Below are 21,646 nucleotides of genomic sequence, written 5' to 3' on the forward strand. Positions count from 1 at the left end.
GTGGTAAAGTGCATATCTCGATGAGTTCAGCAAGTTGGAAGAAATCCACAATCTGTTCCAAAGTTTCTCTGAATATCTTCTAGCAGTGAATGCGATTTGGCTGATATTCTGCCAATGTGTGTATCTCAATGGTATGAGAAACTTGTAAAGTGCTTATCTCGCTGAGTTGAGCAATTTGGAAGAAATCCACAATAGGTTCCAAAGTTTCTCTGAAAACCATCGAGCAGTGAATGCCATTTGGCTGATATTCTGCCAATGTGTGTATCTCAATGAATTGAGAAAGTGGTAAAGTGCTTATCTCGATGAGTTCAGCAAGTTGGAAGAAATCCACAACCTGTTCCAAAGTTTCTCTGAATGTCTTCTAGCAGTGAATGAGATTTGGCTGATATTCTGCCAATGTGTGTATCTCAATGAAATCAGAAACTGGTAAAGTGCTTATCTCGATGAGTTCAGCAAGTTGGAAGAAATCCACAATCTGTTCCAAAGTTTCTCTGAATATCTTCTTGCAGTGAATGAGATTTGCCTGATATTCTGCCAATGTGTGTATCTCAATCAAATGAGAAACTGGTAAAGTGCTTATCTCGCTGAGTTCAGCAATTTGGAAGAAATCCACAATAGGTTCCAAAGTTTCTCTGAAAACCATCGAGCAGTGAATGCCATTTGGCTGATATTCTGCCAATGTGTGTATCTCAATGAATTGCGAAAGTGGTAAAGTGCTTATCTCGATGAGTTCAGCAAGTTGGAAGGAATTCACAATCTGTTCCAAAGTTTCTCTGAATATCTTCTAGCAGTGAATGCAATTTGGCTGATATTCTGCCAATGTGTGTATCTCAATGAAATGAGAAAGTGGTAAAGTGTTTATCTCCATGACTTCAGGAAGTTGGAAGAAATCCACAATCTGTTCCAAAGTTTCTCAGAATACCTATGAGCAGTGAATGCCATGTGGCTGATATTCTGCCCATGTGTGTATCTCAGTGAATTGAGAAATTTGTAAAGTGCTCATCTCCATGAGTTCAGCAAGTTGGAAGAAATCCACAATAGGTTCCAAAGTTTCTCCGAATAACTTCGAGCAGTGAATGCCATTTGATAATATTCTGCGAATGTGTGCATCTCAATGAATTGAGAAAGTGGTAATGTCCTTCTCTCGGTGAGTTCAGCAATTTGGAAGAAATGCTCTATCGGATCCAAAGTTTCTTTGAAAACCTTCGAGCAGTGAATGCCATTTGGCTGATATTCTGCCAATGTGTGTGTCTCAGTGAATTGAGAAAGTGGTAAAAAGCTTATCTCCCTGAGTTCAGCAATTTGGAAGAAATCCATAATAGGTTGCAAAGTTTATCTGAAAACCATCGAGCAGTGAATGCCATTTGGCTGATATTCTGCCAATGTGTGTATCTCAATGAATTGAGAAAGTGGTAAAGTGCTTATCTCGATGAGTTCAGCAAGTTGGAAGAAATCCACAATCTGTTCCAAAGTTTCTCTGAATATCTTCGAGCAGTGAATGCGATTTGCCTGATATTCTGCCAATGTGTGTATCTCAGTGAATTGAGAAAGTTGTAAAGTGCTTATCTCGATGAGTTCAGCAAGTTGGAAGAAATCCACAATCTGTTCCAAAGTTTCTCTGAATATCTTCTCGCAGTGAATGCAATTTGGCTGATATTCTGCCAATGTGTGTATCTCAATGAAATGAGAAAGTGGTAAAGTGTTTACCTCCATCACTTCAGGAAGTTGGAAGAAATCCACAATCTGGTCCAAAGTTTCTCTGAAAACCATCGAGCAGTGAATGCCATTTGGCTGATATTCAGCCAATGTGTGTATCTCAGTGAATTGAGAAAGTGGTAAAGTGCTTATCTCGATGAGTTCAGCAAGTTGGAAGAAATCCACAACCTGTTCCAAAGTTTCTCTGAATGTCTTCTAGCAGTGAATGAGATTTGGCTGATATTCTGCCAAAGTGTGTATCTCAATGAAATCAGAAACTGGTAAAGTGCTTATCTCGATGTGTTCAGCAAGTTGGAAGAAATCCACAATCTGTTCCAAAGTTTCTCTGAATATCTTCTAGCAGTGAATGAGATTTGCCTGATATTCTGCCAATGTGTGTATCTCAATCAAATGAGAAACTGGTAAAGTGCTTATCTCGCTGAGTTCAGCAATTTGGAAGAAATCCACAATAGGTTCCAAAGTTTCTCTGAAAACCATCGAGCAGTGAATGCCATTTGGCTGATATTCAGCCAATGTGTGTATCTCAATGAATTGAGAAAGTGGTAAAGTGTTTATCTCCATGACTTCAGGAAGTTGGAAGAAATCCACAATCTGTTCCAAAGTTTCTCAGAATACCTATGAGCAGTGAATGACATGTGGCTGATATTCTGCCCATGTGTGTATCTCAGTGAATTGAGAATGTTGTAATGTGCTCATCTCCATGAGTTCAGCAAGTTGGAAGAAATCCACAATAGGTTCCAAAGTTTCTCCGAATAACTTCGAGCAGTGAATGCCATTTGATAATATTCTGCGAATGTGTGCATCTCAATGAATTGAGAAAGTGGTAATGTCCTTCTCTCGGTGAGTTCAGCCATTTTGAAGAAATGCTCTATCGGATCCAAAGTTTCTTTGAAAACCATCGAGCAGTGAATGCCATTTGGCTGATATTCTGCCAATGTGTGTATCTCAGTGAATTGAGAAAGTGGTAATAAGCTTATCTCGCTGAGTTCAGCAAGTTGGAAGAAATCCATAATAGGTTGCAAAGTTTCTCTGAAAACCATCGAGCAGTGAATGCCATTTGGCTGATATTCTGCCAATGTGTGTATCTCAATGAATTCAGAAAGTGGTAAAGTGCTTATCTCGATGAGTTCAGCAAGTTGGAAGAAATCCACAATCTGTTCCAAAGTTTCTCTGAATATCTTCGAGCAGTGAATGCGATTTGCCTGATATTCTGCCAATGTGTGTAGCTCAGTGAATTGAGAAAGTTGTAAAGTGCTTATCTCGATGAGTTGAGCAAGTTGGAAGAAATCCACAATCTGTTCCAAATTTTCTCTGAATATCTTCTAGCAGTGAATGCGATTTGGCTGATATTCTGCCAATGTGTGTATCTCAATGAATTGAGAAAATGGTCAAGTGCTCATCTCGATGAGTTCAGCAAGTTGGAAGAAATCCACAATCTGTTCCAAAGTTTCTCTGAATATCTTCTAGCAGTGAATGCGATTTGGCTGATATTCTGCCAATGTGTGTATCTCAATGAGATGAGAAACTGGTAAAGTGCTTACCTCGCTGAGTTGAGCAATTTGGAAGAAATCCACAATAGTTTGCAAAGTTTCTCTGAAAACCATCGAGCAGTGAATTCCATTTGGCTGATATTCAGCCAATGTGTGTATCTCAGTGACGCGAGAAAGTGGTAAAGTGCTTATCTCGATGAGTTCAGCAAGTTGGAAGAAATCCACAATCTGTTCCAAAGTTTCTCTGAATATCTTCCAGCAGTGAATGCGATTTGGCTGATATTCGGCCAATGTGTGTATCTCAATGAATTGAGAAAGTGGTAAAGTGCTTATCTCGATGAGTTCAGCAATTTGGAAGAAATCCACAAAAGGTTCCAAAGTTTCTCTGAAAACCATCGAGCAGTGAATGCAATTTGACTGATATTCTGCCAATGTGTGTATCTCAATGAATTGCGAAAGTGGTAAAGTGCTTATCTCGATGAGTTCAGCAAGTTGGAAGGAATTCACAATCTGTTCCAAAGTTTCTCTGAATATCTTCTAGCAGTGAATGCAATTTGGCTGATATTCTGCCAATGTGTGTATCTCAATGAAATGAGAAAGTGGTAAAGTGTTTATCTCCATGACTTCAGGAAGTTGGAAGAAATCCACAATCTGTTCCAAATTTTCTCTGAATACCTTTGAGCAGTGAATGCCATTTGGCTGATATTCTGCCAATATGTGTATCTCAATGAATTGCGAAAGTGGTCAAGTGCTCATCTCGATGAGTTCAGCAATTTGGAAGAAATGCTCAATCGGATCCAAAGTTTCTTTGAAAACCATCGAGCAGTGAATGCCATTTGGCTGATATTCAGCCAATGTGTGTATCTCAGTGAAGTGAGAAAGTGCTAAAGTGCTTATCTCGATGAGTTCAGCAAGTTGGAAGAAATCCATAATAGGTTGCAAAGTTTCTCTGAAAACCATCGAGCAGTGAATGCCATTTGGCTGATATTCTGCCAATGTGTGTATCTCAATGAATTCAGAAAGTGGTAAAGTGCTTATCTCGATGAGTTCAGCAAGTTGGAAGAAATCCACAATCTGTTCCAAAGTTTCTCTGAATATCTTCGAGCAGTGAATGCGATTTGCCTGATATTCTGCCAATGTGTGTAGCTCAGTGAATTGAGAAAGTTGTAAAGTGCTTATCTCGATGAGTTGAGCAAGTTGGAAGAAATCCACAATCTGGTCCAAATTTTCTCTGAATATCTTCTAGCAGTGAATGCGATTTGGCTGATATTCTGCCAATGTGTGTATCTCAATGAATTGAGAAAATGGTCAAGTGCTCATCTCGATGAGTTCAGCAAGTTGGAAGAAATCCACAATCTGTTCCAAAGTTTCTCTGAATATCTTCTAGCAGTGAATGCGATTTGGCTGATATTCTGCCAATGTGTGTATCTCAATGAGATGAGAAACTGGTAAAGTGCTTACCTCGCTGAGTTGAGCAATTTGGAAGAAATCCACAATAGTTTGCAAAGTTTCTCTGAAAACCATCGAGCAGTGAATTCCATTTGGCTGATATTCAGCCAATGTGTGTATCTCAGTGACGCGAGAAAGTGGTAAAGTGCTTATCTCGATGAGTTCAGCAAGTTGGAAGAAATCCACAATCTGTTCCAAAGTTTCTCTGAATATCTTCCAGCAGTGAATGCGATTTGGCTGATATTCGGCCAATGTGTGTATCTCAATGAATTGAGAAAGTGGTAAAGTGCTTATCTCGATGAGTTCAGCAATTTGGAAGAAATCCACAAAAGGTTCCAAAGTTTCTCTGAAAACCATCGAGCAGTGAATGCAATTTGGCTGATATTCTGCCAATGTGTGTATCTCAATGAATTGCGAAAGTGGTAAAGTGCTTATCTCGATGAGTTCAGCAAGTTGGAAGGAATTCACAATCTGTTCCAAAGTTTCTCTGAATATCTTCTAGCAGTGAATGCAATTTGGCTGATATTCTGCCAATGTGTGTATCTCAATGAAATGAGAAAGTGGTAAAGTGTTTATCTCCATGACTTCAGGAAGTTGGAAGAAATCCACAATCTGTTCCAAATTTTCTCTGAATACCTTTGAGCAGTGAATGCCATTTGGCTGATATTCTGCCAATATGTGTATCTCAATGAATTGCGAAAGTGGTCAAGTGCTCATCTCGATGAGTTCAGCAATTTGGAAGAAATGCTCAATCGGATCCAAAATTTCTTTGAAAACCATCGAGCAGTGAATGCCATTTGGCTGATATTCAGCCAATGTGTGTATCTCAGTGAAGTGAGAAAGTGGTAAAGTGCTTATCTCGATGAGTTCAGCAAGTTGGAAGAAATCCACAATAGGTTGCAAAGTTTGTCTGAAAACAATCGAGCAGTGCATGCCATTAGGCTGATATTCCGCCAATGTGTGTATCTCAATGAATTGAGAAAGTGGTAAAGTGCTTATCTCGATGAGTTCAGCAAGTTGGAAGAAATCCACAATCTGTTCCAAAGTTTCTCTGAATATCTTCGAGCAGTGAATGCGATTTGCCTGATATTCTGCCAATGTGTGTATCTCAGTGTATTGAGAAAGTTGTAAAGTGCTTATCTCGATGAGTTCAACAAGTTCGAAGAAATCCAAAATCTGTTCCAAAGATTCTCTGAATATCTTCTCGCAGTGAATGCAATTTGGCTGATATTCTGCCAATGTGTGTATCTCAATGAAATGAGAAAGTGGTAAAGTGTTTACCTCCATCACTTCAGGAAGTTGGAAGTAATCCACAATCTGGTCCAAATTTTCTCTGAATACCTTTGAGAAGTGAATGCCATTCGGCAGAGATTCTGCAAATGTGTGTATCTCCATGAATTGAGAAAATGGTCAAGTGCTCATCTCGATGAGTTCAGCAAGTTGGAAGAAATCCACAATCTGTTCCAAAGTTTCTCTGAATATCTTCTAGCAGTGAATGCGATTTGGCTGATATTCTGCCAATGTGTGTATCTCAATGAGATGAGAAACTGGTAAAGTGCTTACCTCGCTGAGTTGAGCAATTTGGAAGGAATCCACAATAGGTTGCAAAGTTTCTCTGAAAACCATCGAGCAGTGAATGCCATTTGGCTGATATTCAGCCAATGTGTGTATCTCAGTGAAGTGAGAAAGTGGTAAAGTGCTTATGTCGATGAGTTCATAATTTGGAAGACATCCACAATAGGTTGCAAAGTTTCTCTGAAAAACATCGAGCAGTGAATGCGATTTGCCTGATATTCTGCCAATGTGTGTATCTCAATGAATTGAGAAAGTGGTAAAGTGCATATCTCGATGAGTTCAGCAAGTTGGAAGAAATCCACAATCTGTTCCAAAGTTTCTCTGAATATCTTCTAGCAGTGAATGCGATTTGGCTGATATTCTGCCAATGTGTGTATCTCAATGGTATGAGAAACTTGTAAAGTGCTTATCTCGCTGAGTTGAGCAATTTGGAAGAAATCCACAATAGGTTCCAAAGTTTCTCTGAAAACCATCGAGCAGTGAATGCCATTTGGCTGATATTCTGCCAATGTGTGTATCTCAATGAATTGAGAAAGTGGTAAAGTGCTTATCTCGATGAGTTCAGCAAGTTGGAAGAAATCCACAACCTGTTCCAAAGTTTCTCTGAATGTCTTCTAGCAGTGAATGAGATTTGGCTGATATTCTGCCAATGTGTGTATCTCAATGAAATCAGAAACTGGTAAAGTGCTTATCTCGATGAGTTCAGCAAGTTGGAAGAAATCCACAATCTGTTCCAAAGTTTCTCTGAATATCTTCTTGCAGTGAATGAGATTTGCCTGATATTCTGCCAATGTGTGTATCTCAATCAAATGAGAAACTGGTAAAGTGCTTATCTCGCTGAGTTCAGCAATTTGGAAGAAATCCACAATAGGTTCCAAAGTTTCTCTGAAAACCATCGAGCAGTGAATGCCATTTGGCTGATATTCAGCCAATGTGTGTATCTCAATGAATTGAGAAAGTGGTAAAGTGCTTGTCTCGATGCGTTCAGCAAGTTGGAAGAAATCCACAATCTGTTCCAAAGTTTCTCTGAATATCTTCTAGCAGTGAATGCGATTTGGCTGATATTCTGCCAATGTGTGTATCTCAATGAAATGAGAAAGTGGTAAAGTGTTTATCTCCATGACTTCAGGAAGTTGGAAGAAATCCACAATCTGTTCCAAAGTTTCTCAGAATACCTATGAGCAGTGAATGCCATGTGGCTGATATTCTGCCCATGTGTGTATCTCAGTGAATTGAGAAATTTGTAAAGTGCTCATCTCCATGAGTTCAGCAAGTTGGAAGAAATCCACAATAGGTTCCAAAGTTTCTCCGAATAACTTCGAGCAGTGAATGCCATTTGATAATATTCTGCGAATGTGTGCATCTCAATGAATTGAGAAAGTGGTAATGTCCTTCTCTCGGTGAGTTCAGCAATTTGGAAGAAATGCTCTATCGGATCCAAAGTTTCTTTGAAAACCTTCGAGCAGTGAATGCCATTTGGCTGATATTCTGCCAATGTGTGTGTCTCAGTGAATTGAGAAAGTGGTAAAAAGCTTATCTCCCTGAGTTCAGCAATTTGGAAGAAATCCATAATAGGTTGCAAAGTTTCTCTGAAAACCATCGAGCAGTGAATGCCATTTGGCTGATATTCTGCCAATGTGTGTATCTCAATGAATTGAGAAAGTGGTAAAGTGCTTATCTCGATGAGTTCAGCAAGTTGGAAGAAATCCACAATCTGTTCCAAAGTTTCTCTGAATATCTTCGAGCAGTGAATGCGATTTGCCTGATATTCTGCCAATGTGTGTATCTCAGTGAATTGAGAAAGTTGTAAAGTGCTTATCTCGATGAGTTCAGCAAGTTGGAAGAAATCCACAATCTGTTCCAAAGTTTCTCTGAATATCTTCTCGCAGTGAATGCAATTTGGCTGATATTCTGCCAATGTGTGTATCTCAATGAAATGAGAAAGTGGTAAAGTGTTTACCTCCATCACTTCAGGAAGTTGGAAGAAATCCACAATCTGGTCCAAAGTTTCTCTGAAAACCATCGAGCAGTGAATGCCATTTGGCTGATATTCAGCCAATGTGTGTATCTCAGTGAATTGAGAAAGTGGTAAAGTGCTTATCTCGATGAGTTCAGCAAGTTGGAAGAAATCCACAATCTGTTCCAAAGTTTCTCTGAATATCTTCGAGCAGTGAATGCGATTTGCCTGATATTCTGCCAATGTGTGTAGCTCAGTGAATTGAGAAAGTTGTAAAGTGCTTATCTCGATGAGTTGAGCAAGTTGGAAGAAATCCACAATCTGGTCCAAATTTTCTCTGAATATCTTCTAGCAGTGAATGCGATTTGGCTGATATTCTGCCAATGTGTGTATCTCAATGAATTGAGAAAATGGTCAAGTGCTCATCTCGATGAGTTCAGCAAGTTGGAAGAAATCCACAATGTGTTCCAAAGTTTCTCTGAATATCTTCTAGCAGTGAATGCGATTTGGCTGATATTCTGCCAATGTGTGTATCTCAATGAGATGAGAAACTGGTAAAGTGCTTACCTCGCTGAGTTGAGCAATTTGGAAGAAATCCACAATAGTTTGCAAAGTTTCTCTGAAAACCATCGAGCAGTGAATTCCATTTGGCTGATATTCAGCCAATGTGTGTATCTCAGTGACGCGAGAAAGTGGTAAAGTGCTTATCTCGATGAGTTCAGCAAGTTGGAAGAAATCCACAATCTGTTCCAAAGTTTCTCTGAATATCTTCCAGCAGTGAATGCGATTTGGCTGATATTCGGCCAATGTGTGTATCTCAATGAATTGAGAAAGTGGTAAAGTGCTTATCTCGATGAGTTCAGCAATTTGGAAGAAATCCACAAAAGGTTCCAAAGTTTCTCTGAAAACCATCGAGCAGTGAATGCAATTTGACTGATATTCTGCCAATGTGTGTATCTCAATGAATTGCGAAAGTGGTAAAGTGCTTATCTCGATGAGTTCAGCAAGTTGGAAGGAATTCACAATCTGTTCCAAAGTTTCTCTGAATATCTTCTAGCAGTGAATGCAATTTGGCTGATATTCTGCCAATGTGTGTATCTCAATGAAATGAGAAAGTGGTAAAGTGTTTATCTCCATGACTTCAGGAAGTTGGAAGAAATCCACAATCTGTTCCAAATTTTCTCTGAATACCTTTGAGCAGTGAATGCCATTTGGCTGATATTCTGCCAATATGTGTATCTCAATGAATTGCGAAAGTGGTCAAGTGCTCATCTCGATGAGTTCAGCAATTTGGAAGAAATGCTCAATCGGATCCAAAGTTTCTTTGAAAACCATCGAGCAGTGAATGCCATTTGGCTGATATTCAGCCAATGTGTGTATCTCAGTGAAGTGAGAAAGTGGTAAAGTGCTTATCTCGATGAGTTCAGCAAGTTGGAAGAAATCCACAATAGGTTGCAAAGTTTGTCTGAAAACAATCGAGCAGTGCATGCCATTAGGCTGATATTCCGCCAATGTGTGTATCTCAATGAATTGAGAAAGTGGTAAAGTGCTTATCTCGATGAGTTCAGCAAGTTGGAAGAAATCCACAATCTGTTCCAAAGTTTCTCTGAATATCTTCGAGCAGTGAATGCGATTTGCCTGATATTCTGCCAATGTGTGTATCTCAGTGTATTGAGAAAGTTGTAAAGTGCTTATCTCGATGAGTTCAACAAGTTCGAAGAAATCCAAAATCTGTTCCAAAGATTCTCTGAATATCTTCTCGCAGTGAATGCAATTTGGCTGATATTCTGCCAATGTGTGTATCTCAATGAAATGAGAAAGTGGTAAAGTGTTTACCTCCATCACTTCAGGAAGTTGGAAGTAATCCACAATCTGGTCCAAATTTTCTCTGAATACCTTTGAGAAGTGAATGCCATTCGGCAGAGATTCTGCAAATGTGTGTATCTCCATGAATTGAGAAAATGGTCAAGTGCTCATCTCGATGAGTTCAGCAAGTTGGAAGAAATCCACAATCTGTTCCAAAGTTTCTCTGAATATCTTCTAGCAGTGAATGCGATTTGGCTGATATTCTGCCAATGTGTGTATCTCAATGAGATGAGAAACTGGTAAAGTGCTTACCTCGCTGAGTTGAGCAATTTGGAAGGAATCCACAATAGGTTGCAAAGTTTCTCTGAAAACCATCGAGCAGTGAATGCCATTTGGCTGATATTCAGCCAATGTGTGTATCTCAGTGAAGTGAGAAAGTGGTAAAGTGCTTATGTCGATGAGTTCATAATTTGGAAGACATCCACAATAGGTTGCAAAGTTTCTCTGAAAAACATCGAGCAGTGAATGCGATTTGCCTGATATTCTGCCAATGTGTGTATCTCAATGAATTGAGAAAGTGGTAAAGTGCATATCTCGATGAGTTCAGCAAGTTGGAAGAAATCCACAATCTGTTCCAAAGTTTCTCTGAATATCTTCTAGCAGTGAATGCGATTTGGCTGATATTCTGCCAATGTGTGTATCTCAATGGTATGAGAAACTTGTAAAGTGCTTATCTCGCTGAGTTGAGCAATTTGGAAGAAATCCACAATAGGTTCCAAAGTTTCTCTGAAAACCATCGAGCAGTGAATGCCATTTGGCTGATATTCTGCCAATGTGTGTATCTCAATGAATTGAGAAAGTGGTAAAGTGCTTATCTCGATGAGTTCAGCAAGTTGGAAGAAATCCACAACCTGTTCCAAAGTTTCTCTGAATGTCTTCTAGCAGTGAATGAGATTTGGCTGATATTCTGCCAATGTGTGTATCTCAATGAAATCAGAAACTGGTAAAGTGCTTATCTCGATGAGTTCAGCAAGTTGGAAGAAATCCACAATCTGTTCCAAAGTTTCTCTGAATATCTTCTTGCAGTGAATGAGATTTGCCTGATATTCTGCCAATGTGTGTATCTCAATCAAATGAGAAACTGGTAAAGTGCTTATCTCGCTGAGTTCAGCAATTTGGAAGAAATCCACAATAGGTTCCAAAGTTTCTCTGAAAACCATCGAGCAGTGAATGCCATTTGGCTGATATTCAGCCAATGTGTGTATCTCAATGAATTGAGAAAGTGGTAAAGTGCTTGTCTCGATGCGTTCAGCAAGTTGGAAGAAATCCACAATCTGTTCCAAAGTTTCTCTGAATATCTTCTAGCAGTGAATGCGATTTGGCTGATATTCTGCCAATGTGTGTATCTCAATGAAATGAGAAAGTGGTAAAGTGTTTATCTCCATGACTTCAGGAAGTTGGAAGAAATCCACAATCTGTTCCAAAGTTTCTCAGAATACCTATGAGCAGTGAATGCCATGTGGCTGATATTCTGCCCATGTGTGTATCTCAGTGAATTGAGAAATTTGTAAAGTGCTCATCTCCATGAGTTCAGCAAGTTGGAAGAAATCCACAATAGGTTCCAAAGTTTCTCCGAATAACTTCGAGCAGTGAATGCCATTTGATAATATTCTGCGAATGTGTGCATCTCAATGAATTGAGAAAGTGGTAATGTCCTTCTCTCGGTGAGTTCAGCAATTTGGAAGAAATGCTCTATCGGATCCAAAGTTTCTTTGAAAACCTTCGAGCAGTGAATGCCATTTGGCTGATATTCTGCCAATGTGTGTGTCTCAGTGAATTGAGAAAGTGGTAAAAAGCTTATCTCCCTGAGTTCAGCAATTTGGAAGAAATCCATAATAGGTTGCAAAGTTTATCTGAAAACCATCGAGCAGTGAATGCCATTTGGCTGATATTCTGCCAATGTGTGTATCTCAATGAATTGAGAAAGTGGTAAAGTGCTTATCTCGATGAGTTCAGCAAGTTGGAAGAAATCCACAATCTGTTCCAAAGTTTCTCTGAATATCTTCGAGCAGTGAATGCGATTTGCCTGATATTCTGCCAATGTGTGTATCTCAGTGAATTGAGAAAGTTGTAAAGTGCTTATCTCGATGAGTTCAGCAAGTTGGAAGAAATCCACAATCTGTTCCAAAGTTTCTCTGAATATCTTCTCGCAGTGAATGCAATTTGGCTGATATTCTGCCAATGTGTGTATCTCAATGAAATGAGAAAGTGGTAAAGTGTTTACCTCCATCACTTCAGGAAGTTGGAAGAAATCCACAATCTGGTCCAAAGTTTCTCTGAAAACCATCGAGCAGTGAATGCCATTTGGCTGATATTCAGCCAATGTGTGTATCTCAGTGAATTGAGAAAGTGGTAAAGTGCTTATCTCGATGAGTTCAGCAAGTTGGAAGAAATCCACAACCTGTTCCAAAGTTTCTCTGAATGTCTTCTAGCAGTGAATGAGATTTGGCTGATATTCTGCCAAAGTGTGTATCTCAATGAAATCAGAAACTGGTAAAGTGCTTATCTCGATGTGTTCAGCAAGTTGGAAGAAATCCACAATCTGTTCCAAAGTTTCTCTGAATATCTTCTAGCAGTGAATGAGATTTGCCTGATATTCTGCCAATGTGTGTATCTCAATCAAATGAGAAACTGGTAAAGTGCTTATCTCGCTGAGTTCAGCAATTTGGAAGAAATCCACAATAGGTTCCAAAGTTTCTCTGAAAACCATCGAGCAGTGAATGCCATTTGGCTGATATTCAGCCAATGTGTGTATCTCAATGAATTGAGAAAGTGGTAAAGTGTTTATCTCCATGACTTCAGGAAGTTGGAAGAAATCCACAATCTGTTCCAAAGTTTCTCAGAATACCTATGAGCAGTGAATGACATGTGGCTGATATTCTGCCCATGTGTGTATCTCAGTGAATTGAGAATGTTGTAATGTGCTCATCTCCATGAGTTCAGCAAGTTGGAAGAAATCCACAATAGGTTCCAAAGTTTCTCCGAATAACTTCGAGCAGTGAATGCCATTTGATAATATTCTGCGAATGTGTGCATCTCAATGAATTGAGAAAGTGGTAATGTCCTTCTCTCGGTGAGTTCAGCCATTTTGAAGAAATGCTCTATCGGATCCAAAGTTTCTTTGAAAACCATCGAGCAGTGAATGCCATTTGGCTGATATTCTGCCAATGTGTGTATCTCAGTGAATTGAGAAAGTGGTAATAAGCTTATCTCGCTGAGTTCAGCAAGTTGGAAGAAATCCATAATAGGTTGCAAAGTTTCTCTGAAAACCATCGAGCAGTGAATGCCATTTGGCTGATATTCTGCCAATGTGTGTATCTCAATGAATTCAGAAAGTGGTAAAGTGCTTATCTCGATGAGTTCAGCAAGTTGGAAGAAATCCACAATCTGTTCCAAAGTTTCTCTGAATATCTTCGAGCAGTGAATGCGATTTGCCTGATATTCTGCCAATGTGTGTAGCTCAGTGAATTGAGAAAGTTGTAAAGTGCTTATCTCGATGAGTTGAGCAAGTTGGAAGAAATCCACAATCTGTTCCAAATTTTCTCTGAATATCTTCTAGCAGTGAATGCGATTTGGCTGATATTCTGCCAATGTGTGTATCTCAATGAATTGAGAAAATGGTCAAGTGCTCATCTCGATGAGTTCAGCAAGTTGGAAGAAATCCACAATCTGTTCCAAAGTTTCTCTGAATATCTTCTAGCAGTGAATGCGATTTGGCTGATATTCTGCCAATGTGTGTATCTCAATGAGATGAGAAACTGGTAAAGTGCTTACCTCGCTGAGTTGAGCAATTTGGAAGAAATCCACAATAGTTTGCAAAGTTTCTCTGAAAACCATCGAGCAGTGAATTCCATTTGGCTGATATTCAGCCAATGTGTGTATCTCAGTGACGCGAGAAAGTGGTAAAGTGCTTATCTCGATGAGTTCAGCAAGTTGGAAGAAATCCACAATCTGTTCCAAAGTTTCTCTGAATATCTTCCAGCAGTGAATGCGATTTGGCTGATATTCGGCCAATGTGTGTATCTCAATGAATTGAGAAAGTGGTAAAGTGCTTATCTCGATGAGTTCAGCAATTTGGAAGAAATCCACAAAAGGTTCCAAAGTTTCTCTGAAAACCATCGAGCAGTGAATGCAATTTGACTGATATTCTGCCAATGTGTGTATCTCAATGAATTGCGAAAGTGGTAAAGTGCTTATCTCGATGAGTTCAGCAAGTTGGAAGGAATTCACAATCTGTTCCAAAGTTTCTCTGAATATCTTCTAGCAGTGAATGCAATTTGGCTGATATTCTGCCAATGTGTGTATCTCAATGAAATGAGAAAGTGGTAAAGTGTTTATCTCCATGACTTCAGGAAGTTGGAAGAAATCCACAATCTGTTCCAAATTTTCTCTGAATACCTTTGAGCAGTGAATGCCATTTGGCTGATATTCTGCCAATATGTGTATCTCAATGAATTGCGAAAGTGGTCAAGTGCTCATCTCGATGAGTTCAGCAATTTGGAAGAAATGCTCAATCGGATCCAAAGTTTCTTTGAAAACCATCGAGCAGTGAATGCCATTTGGCTGATATTCAGCCAATGTGTGTATCTCAGTGAAGTGAGAAAGTGGTAAAGTGCTTATCTCGATGAGTTCAGCAAGTTGGAAGAAATCCACAATAGGTTGCAAAGTTTGTCTGAAAACAATCGAGCAGTGCATGCCATTAGGCTGATATTCCGCCAATGTGTGTATCTCAATGAATTGAGAAAGTGGTAAAGTGCTTATCTCGATGAGTTCAGCAAGTTGGAAGAAATCCACAATCTGTTCCAAAGTTTCTCTGAATATCTTCGAGCAGTGAATGCGATTTGCCTCATATTCTGCCAATGTGTGTATCTCAGTGTATTGAGAAAGTTGTAAAGTGCTTATCTCGATGAGTTCAACAAGTTCGAAGAAATCCAAAATCTGTTCCAAAGATTCTCTGAATATCTTCTCGCAGTGAATGCAATTTGGCTGATATTCTGCCAATGTGTGTATCTCAATGAAATGAGAAAGTGGTAAAGTGTTTACCTCCATCACTTCAGGAAGTTGGAAGTAATCCACAATCTGGTCCAAATTTTCTCTGAATACCTTTGAGAAGTGAATGCCATTCGGCAGAGATTCTGCAAATGTGTGTATCTCCATGAATTGAGAAAATGGTCAAGTGCTCATCTCGATGAGTTCAGCAAGTTGGAAGAAATCCACAATCTGTTCCAAAGTTTCTCTGAATATCTTCTAGCAGTGAATGCGATTTGGCTGATATTCTGCCAATGTGTGTATCTCAATGAGATGAGAAACTGGTAAAGTGCTTACCTCGCTGAGTTGAGCAATTTGGAAGGAATCCACAATAGGTTGCAAAGTTTCTCTGAAAACCATCGAGCAGTGAATGCCATTTGGCTGATATTCAGCCAATGTGTGTATCTCAGTGAAGTGAGAAAGTGGTAAAGTGCTTATGTCGATGAGTTCATAATTTGGAAGACATCCACAATAGGTTGCAAAGTTTCTCTGAAAAACATCGAGCAGTGAATGCGATTTGCCTGATATTCTGCCAATGTGTGTATCTCAATGAATTGAGAAAGTGGTAAAGTGCATATCTCGATGAGTTCAGCAAGTTGGAAGAAATCCACAATCTGTTCCAAAGTTTCTCTGAATATCTTCTAGCAGTGAATGCGATTTGGCTGATATTCTGCCAATGTGTGTATCTCAATGGTATGAGAAACTTGTAAAGTGCTTATCTCGCTGAGTTGAGCAATTTGGAAGAAATCCACAATAGGTTCCAAAGTTTCTCTGAAAACCATCGAGCAGTGAATGCCATTTGGCTGATATTCTGCCAATGTGTGTATCTCAATGAATTGAGAAAGTGGTAAAGTGCTTATCTCGATGAGTTCAGCAAGTTGGAAGAAATCCACAACCTGTTCCAAAGTTTCTCTGAATGTCTTCTAGCAGTGAATGAGATTTGGCTGATATTCTGCCAATGTGTGTATCTCAATGAAATCAGAAACTGGTAAAGTGCTTATCTCGATGAGTTCAGCAAGTTGGAAGAAATCCACAATCTGTTCCAAAGTTTCTCTGAATATCTTCTTGCAGTGAATGAGATTTGCCTGATATTCTGCCAATGTGTGTATCTCAATCAAATGAGAAACTGGTAAAGTGCTTATCTCGCTGAGTTCAGCAATTTGGAAGAAATCCACAATAGGTTCCAAAGTTTCTCTGAAAACCATCGAGCAGTGAATGCCATTTGGCTGATATTCAGCCAATGTGTGTATCTCAATGAATTGAGAAAGTGGTAAAGTGCTTGTCTCGATGCGTTCAGCAAGTTGGAAGAAATCCACAATCTGTTCCAAAGTTTCTCTGAATATCTTCTAGCAGTGAATGCGATTTGGCTGATATTCTGCCAATGTGTGTATCTCAATGAAATGAGAAAGTGGTAAAGTGTTTATCTCCATGACTTCAGGAAGTTGGAAGAAATCCACAATCTGTTCCAAAGTTTCTCAGAATACCTATGAGCAGTGAATGCCATGTGGCTGATATTCTGCCCATGTGTGTATCTCAGTGAATTGAGAAATTTGTAAAGTGCTCATCTCCATGAGTTCAGCAAGTTGGAAGAAATCCACAATAGGTTCCAAAGTTTCTCCGAATAACTTCGAGCAGTGAATGCCATTTGATAATATTCTGCGAATGTGTGCATCTCAATGAATTGAGAAAGTGGTAATGTCCTTCTCTCGGTGAGTTCAGCAATTTGGAAGAAATGCTCTATCGGATCCAAAGTTTCTTTGAAAACCTTCGAGCAGTGAATGCCATTTGGCTGATATTCTGCCAATGTGTGTGTCTCAGTGAATTGAGAAAGTGGTAAAAAGCTTATCTCCCTGAGTTCAGCAATTTGGAAGAAATCCATAATAGGTTGCAAAGTTTATCTGAAAACCATCGAGCAGTGAATGCCATTTGGCTGATATTCTGCCAATGTGTGTATCTCAATGAATTGAGAAAGTGGTAAAGTGCTTATCTCGATGAGTTCAGCAAGTTGGAAGAAATCCACAATCTGTTCCAAAGTTTCTCTGAATATCTTCGAGCAGTGAATGCGATTTGCCTGATATTCTGCCAATGTGTGTATCTCAGTGAATTGAGAAAGTTGTAAAGTGCTTATCTCGATGAGTTCAGCAAGTTGGAAGAAATCCACAATCTGTTCCAAAGTTTCTCTGAATATCTTCTCGCAGTGAATGCAATTTGGCTGATATTCTGCCAATGTGTGTATCTCAATGAAATGAGAAAGTGGTAAAGTGTTTACCTCCATCACTTCAGGAAGTTGGAAGAAATCCACAATCTGGTCCAAAGTTTCTCTGAAAACCATCGAGCAGTGAATGCCATTTGGCTGATATTCAGCCAATGTGTGTATCTCAGTGAATTGAGAAAGTGGTAAAGTGCTTATCTCGATGAGTTCAGCAAGTTGGAAGAAATCCACAACCTGTTCCAAAGTTTCTCTGAATGTCTTCTAGCAGTGAATGAGATTTGGCTGATATTCTGCCAAAGTGTGTATCTCAATGAAATCAGAAACTGGTAAAGTGCTTATCTCGATGTGTTCAGCAAGTTGGAAGAAATCCACAATCTGTTCCAAAGTTTCTCTGAATATCTTCTAGCAGTGAATGAGATTTGCCTGATATTCTGCCAATGTGTGTATCTCAATCAAATGAGAAACTGGTAAAGTGCTTATCTCGCTGAGTTCAGCAATTTGGAAGAAATCCACAATAGGTTCCAAAGTTTCTCTGAAAACCATCGAGCAGTGAATGCCATTTGGCTGATATTCAGCCAATGTGTGTATCTCAATGAATTGAGAAAGTGGTAAAGTGTTTATCTCCATGACTTCAGGAAGTTGGAAGAAATCCACAATCTGTTCCAAAGTTTCTCAGAATACCTATGAGCAGTGAATGACATGTGGCTGATATTCTGCCCATGTGTGTATCTCAGTGAATTGAGAATGTTGTAATGTGCTCATCTCCATGAGTTCAGCAAGTTGGAAGAAATCCACAATAGGTTCCAAAGTTTCTCCGAATAACTTCGAGCAGTGAATGCCATTTGATAATATTCTGCGAATGTGTGCATCTCAATGAATTGAGAAAGTGGTAATGTCCTTCTCTCGGTGAGTTCAGCCATTTTGAAGAAATGCTCTATCGGATCCAAAGTTTCTTTGAAAACCATCGAGCAGTGAATGCCATTTGGCTGATATTCTGCCAATGTGTGTATCTCAGTGAATTGAGAAAGTGGTAATAAGCTTATCTCGCTGAGTTCAGCAAGTTGGAAGAAATCCATAATAGGTTGCAAAGTTTCTCTGAAAACCATCGAGCAGTGAATGCCATTTGGCTGATATTCTGCCAATGTGTGTATCTCAATGAATTCAGAAAGTGGTAAAGTGCTTATCTCGATGAGTTCAGCAAGTTGGAAGAAATCCACAATCTGTTCCAAAGTTTCTCTGAATATCTTCGAGCAGTGAATGCGATTTGCCTGATATTCTGCCAATGTGTGTAGCTCAGTGAATTGAGAAAGTTGTAAAGTGCTTATCTCGATGAGTTGAGCAAGTTGGAAGAAATCCACAATCTGTTCCAAATTTTCTCTGAATATCTTCTAGCAGTGAATGCGATTTGGCTGATATTCTGCCAATGTGTGTATCTCAATGAATTGAGAAAATGGTCAAGTGCTCATCTCGATGAGTTCAGCAAGTTGGAAGAAATCCACAATCTGTTCCAAAGTTTCTCTGAATATCTTCTAGCAGTGAATGCGATTTGGCTGATATTCTGCCAATGTGTGTATCTCAATGAGATGAGAAACTGGTAAAGTGCTTACCTCGCTGAGTTGAGCAATTTGGAAGAAATCCACAATAGTTTGCAAAGTTTCTCTGAAAACCATCGAGCAGTGAATTCCATTTGGCTGATATTCAGCCAATGTGTGTATCTCAGTGACGCGAGAAAGTGGTAAAGTGCTTATCTCGATGAGTTCAGCAAGTTGGAAGAAATCCACAATCTGTTCCAAAGTTTCTCTGAATATCTTCCAGCAGTGAATGCGATTTGGCTGATATTCGGCCAATGTGTGTATCTCAATGAATTGAGAAAGTGGTAAAGTGCTTATCTCGATGAGTTCAGCAATTTGGAAGAAATCCACAAAAGGTTCCAAAGTTTCTCTGAAAACCATCGAGCAGTGAATGCAATTTGACTGATATTCTGCCAATGTGTGTATCTCAATGAATTGCGAAAGTGGTAAAGTGCTTATCTCGATGAGTTCAGCAAGTTGGAAGGAATTCACAATCTGTTCCAAAGTTTCTCTGAATATCTTCTAGCAGTGAATGCAATTTGGCTGATATTCTGCCAATGTGTGTATCTCAATGAAATGAGAAAGTGGTAAAGTGTTTATCTCCATGACTTCAGGAAGTTGGAAGAAATCCACAATCTGTTCCAAATTTTCTCTGAATACCTTTGAGCAGTGAATGCCATTTGGCTGATATTCTGCCAATATGTGTATCTCAATGAATTGCGAAAGTGGTCAAGTGCTCATCTCGATGAGTTCAGCAATTTGGAAGAAATGCTCAATCGGATCCAAAGTTTCTTTGAAAACCATCGAGCAGTGAATGCCATTTGGCTGATATTCAGCCAATGTGTGTATCTCAGTGAAGTGAGAAAGTGGTAAAGTGCTTATCTCGATGAGTTCAGCAAGTTGGAAGAAATCCACAATAGGTTGCAAAGTTTGTCTGAAAACAATCGAGCAGTGCATGCCATTAGGCTGATATTCCGCCAATGTGTGTATCTCAATGAATTGAGAAAGTGGTAAAGTGCTTATCTCGATGAGTTCAGCAAGTTGGAAGAAATCCACAATCTGTTCCAAAGTTTCTCTGAATATCTTCGAGCAGTGAATGCGATTTGCCTCATATTCTGCCAATGTGTGTATCTCAGTGTATTGAGAAAGTTGTAAAGTGCTTATCTCGATGAGTTCAACAAGTTCGAAGAAATCCAAAATCTGTTCCAAAGATTCTCTTAATATCTTCTCGCAGTGAATGCAATTTGGCTGATATTCTGCCAATGTGTGTATCTCAATGAAATGAGAAAGTGGTAAAGTGTTTACCTCCATCACTTCAGGAAGTTGGAAGTAATCCACAATCTGGTCCAAATTTTCTCTGAATACCTTTGAGAAGTGAATGCCATTCGGCAGAGATTCTGCAAATGTGTGTATCTCCATGAATTGAGAAAATGGTCAAGTGCTCATCTCGATGAGTTCAGCAAGTTGGAAGAAATCCACAATCTGTTCCAAAGTTTCTCTGAATATCTTCTAGCAGTGATTGCGATTTGGCTGATATTCTGCCAATGTGTGTATCTCAATGAGATGAGAAACTGGTAAAGTGCTTACCTCGCTGAGTTGAGCAATTTGGAAGGAATCCACAATAGGTTGCAAAGTTTCTCTGAAAACCATCGAGCAGTGAATGCCATTTGGCTGATATTCAGCCAATGTGTGTATCTCAGTGAAGTGAGAAAGTGGTAAAGTGCTTATGTCGATGAGTTCATAATTTGGAAGACATCCACAATAGGTTGCAAAGTTTCTCTGAAAAACATCGAGCAGTGAATGCGATTTGCCTGATATTCTGCCAATGTGTGTATCAAAATGAATTGAGAAAGTGGTAAAGTGCATATCTCGATGAGTTCAGCAAGTTGGAAGAAATCCACAATCTGTTCCAAAGTTTCTCTGAATATCTTCTAGCAGTGAATGCGATTTGGCTGATATTCTGCCAATGTGTGTATCTCAATGGTATGAGAAACTTGTAAAGTGCTTATCTCGCTGAGTTGAGCAATTTGGAAGAAATCCACAATAGGTTCCAAAGTTTCTCTGAAAACCATCGAGCAGTGAATGCCATTTGGCTGATATTCTGCCAATGTGTGTATCTCAATGAATTGAGAAAGTGGTAAAGTGCTTATCTCGATGAGTTCAGCAAGTTGGAAGAAATCCACAATCTGTTCCAAAGTTTCTCTGAATGTCTTCTAGCAGTGAATGAGATTTGGCTGATATTCTGCCAATGTGTGTATCTCAATGAAATCAGAAACTGGTAAAGTGCTTATCTCGATGAGTTCAGCAAGTTGGAAGAAATCCACAATCTGTTCCAAAGTTTCTCTGAATATCTTCTAGCAGTGAATGAGATTTGCCTGATATTCTGCCAATGTGTGTATCTCAATCAAATGAGAAACTGGTAAAGTGCTTATCTCGCTGAGTTCAGCAATTTGGAAGAAATCCACAATAGGTTCCAAAGTTTCTCTGAAAACCATCGAGCAGTGAATGCCATTTGGCTGATATTCAGCCACTGTGTGTATCTCAATGAATTGAGAAAGTGGTAAAGTGCTTATCTCGATGCGTTCAGCAAGTTGGAAGAAATCCACAATCTGTTCCAAAGTTTCTCTGAATATCTTCTAGCAGTGAATGCGATTTGGCTGATATTCTGCCAATGTGTGTATCTCAATGAAATGAGAAAGTGGTAAAGTGTTTATCTCCATGACTTCAGGAAGTTGGAAGAAATCCACAATCTGTTCCAAAGTTTCTCAGAATACCTATGAGC

This window comes from Carcharhinus amblyrhynchos, chromosome 11 (assembly GCF_965287045.1).
Source record: "Carcharhinus amblyrhynchos chromosome 11, sCarAmb.v2.hapA, whole genome shotgun sequence".
Lineage (NCBI taxonomy): Eukaryota > Metazoa > Chordata > Chondrichthyes > Carcharhiniformes > Carcharhinidae > Carcharhinus > Carcharhinus amblyrhynchos.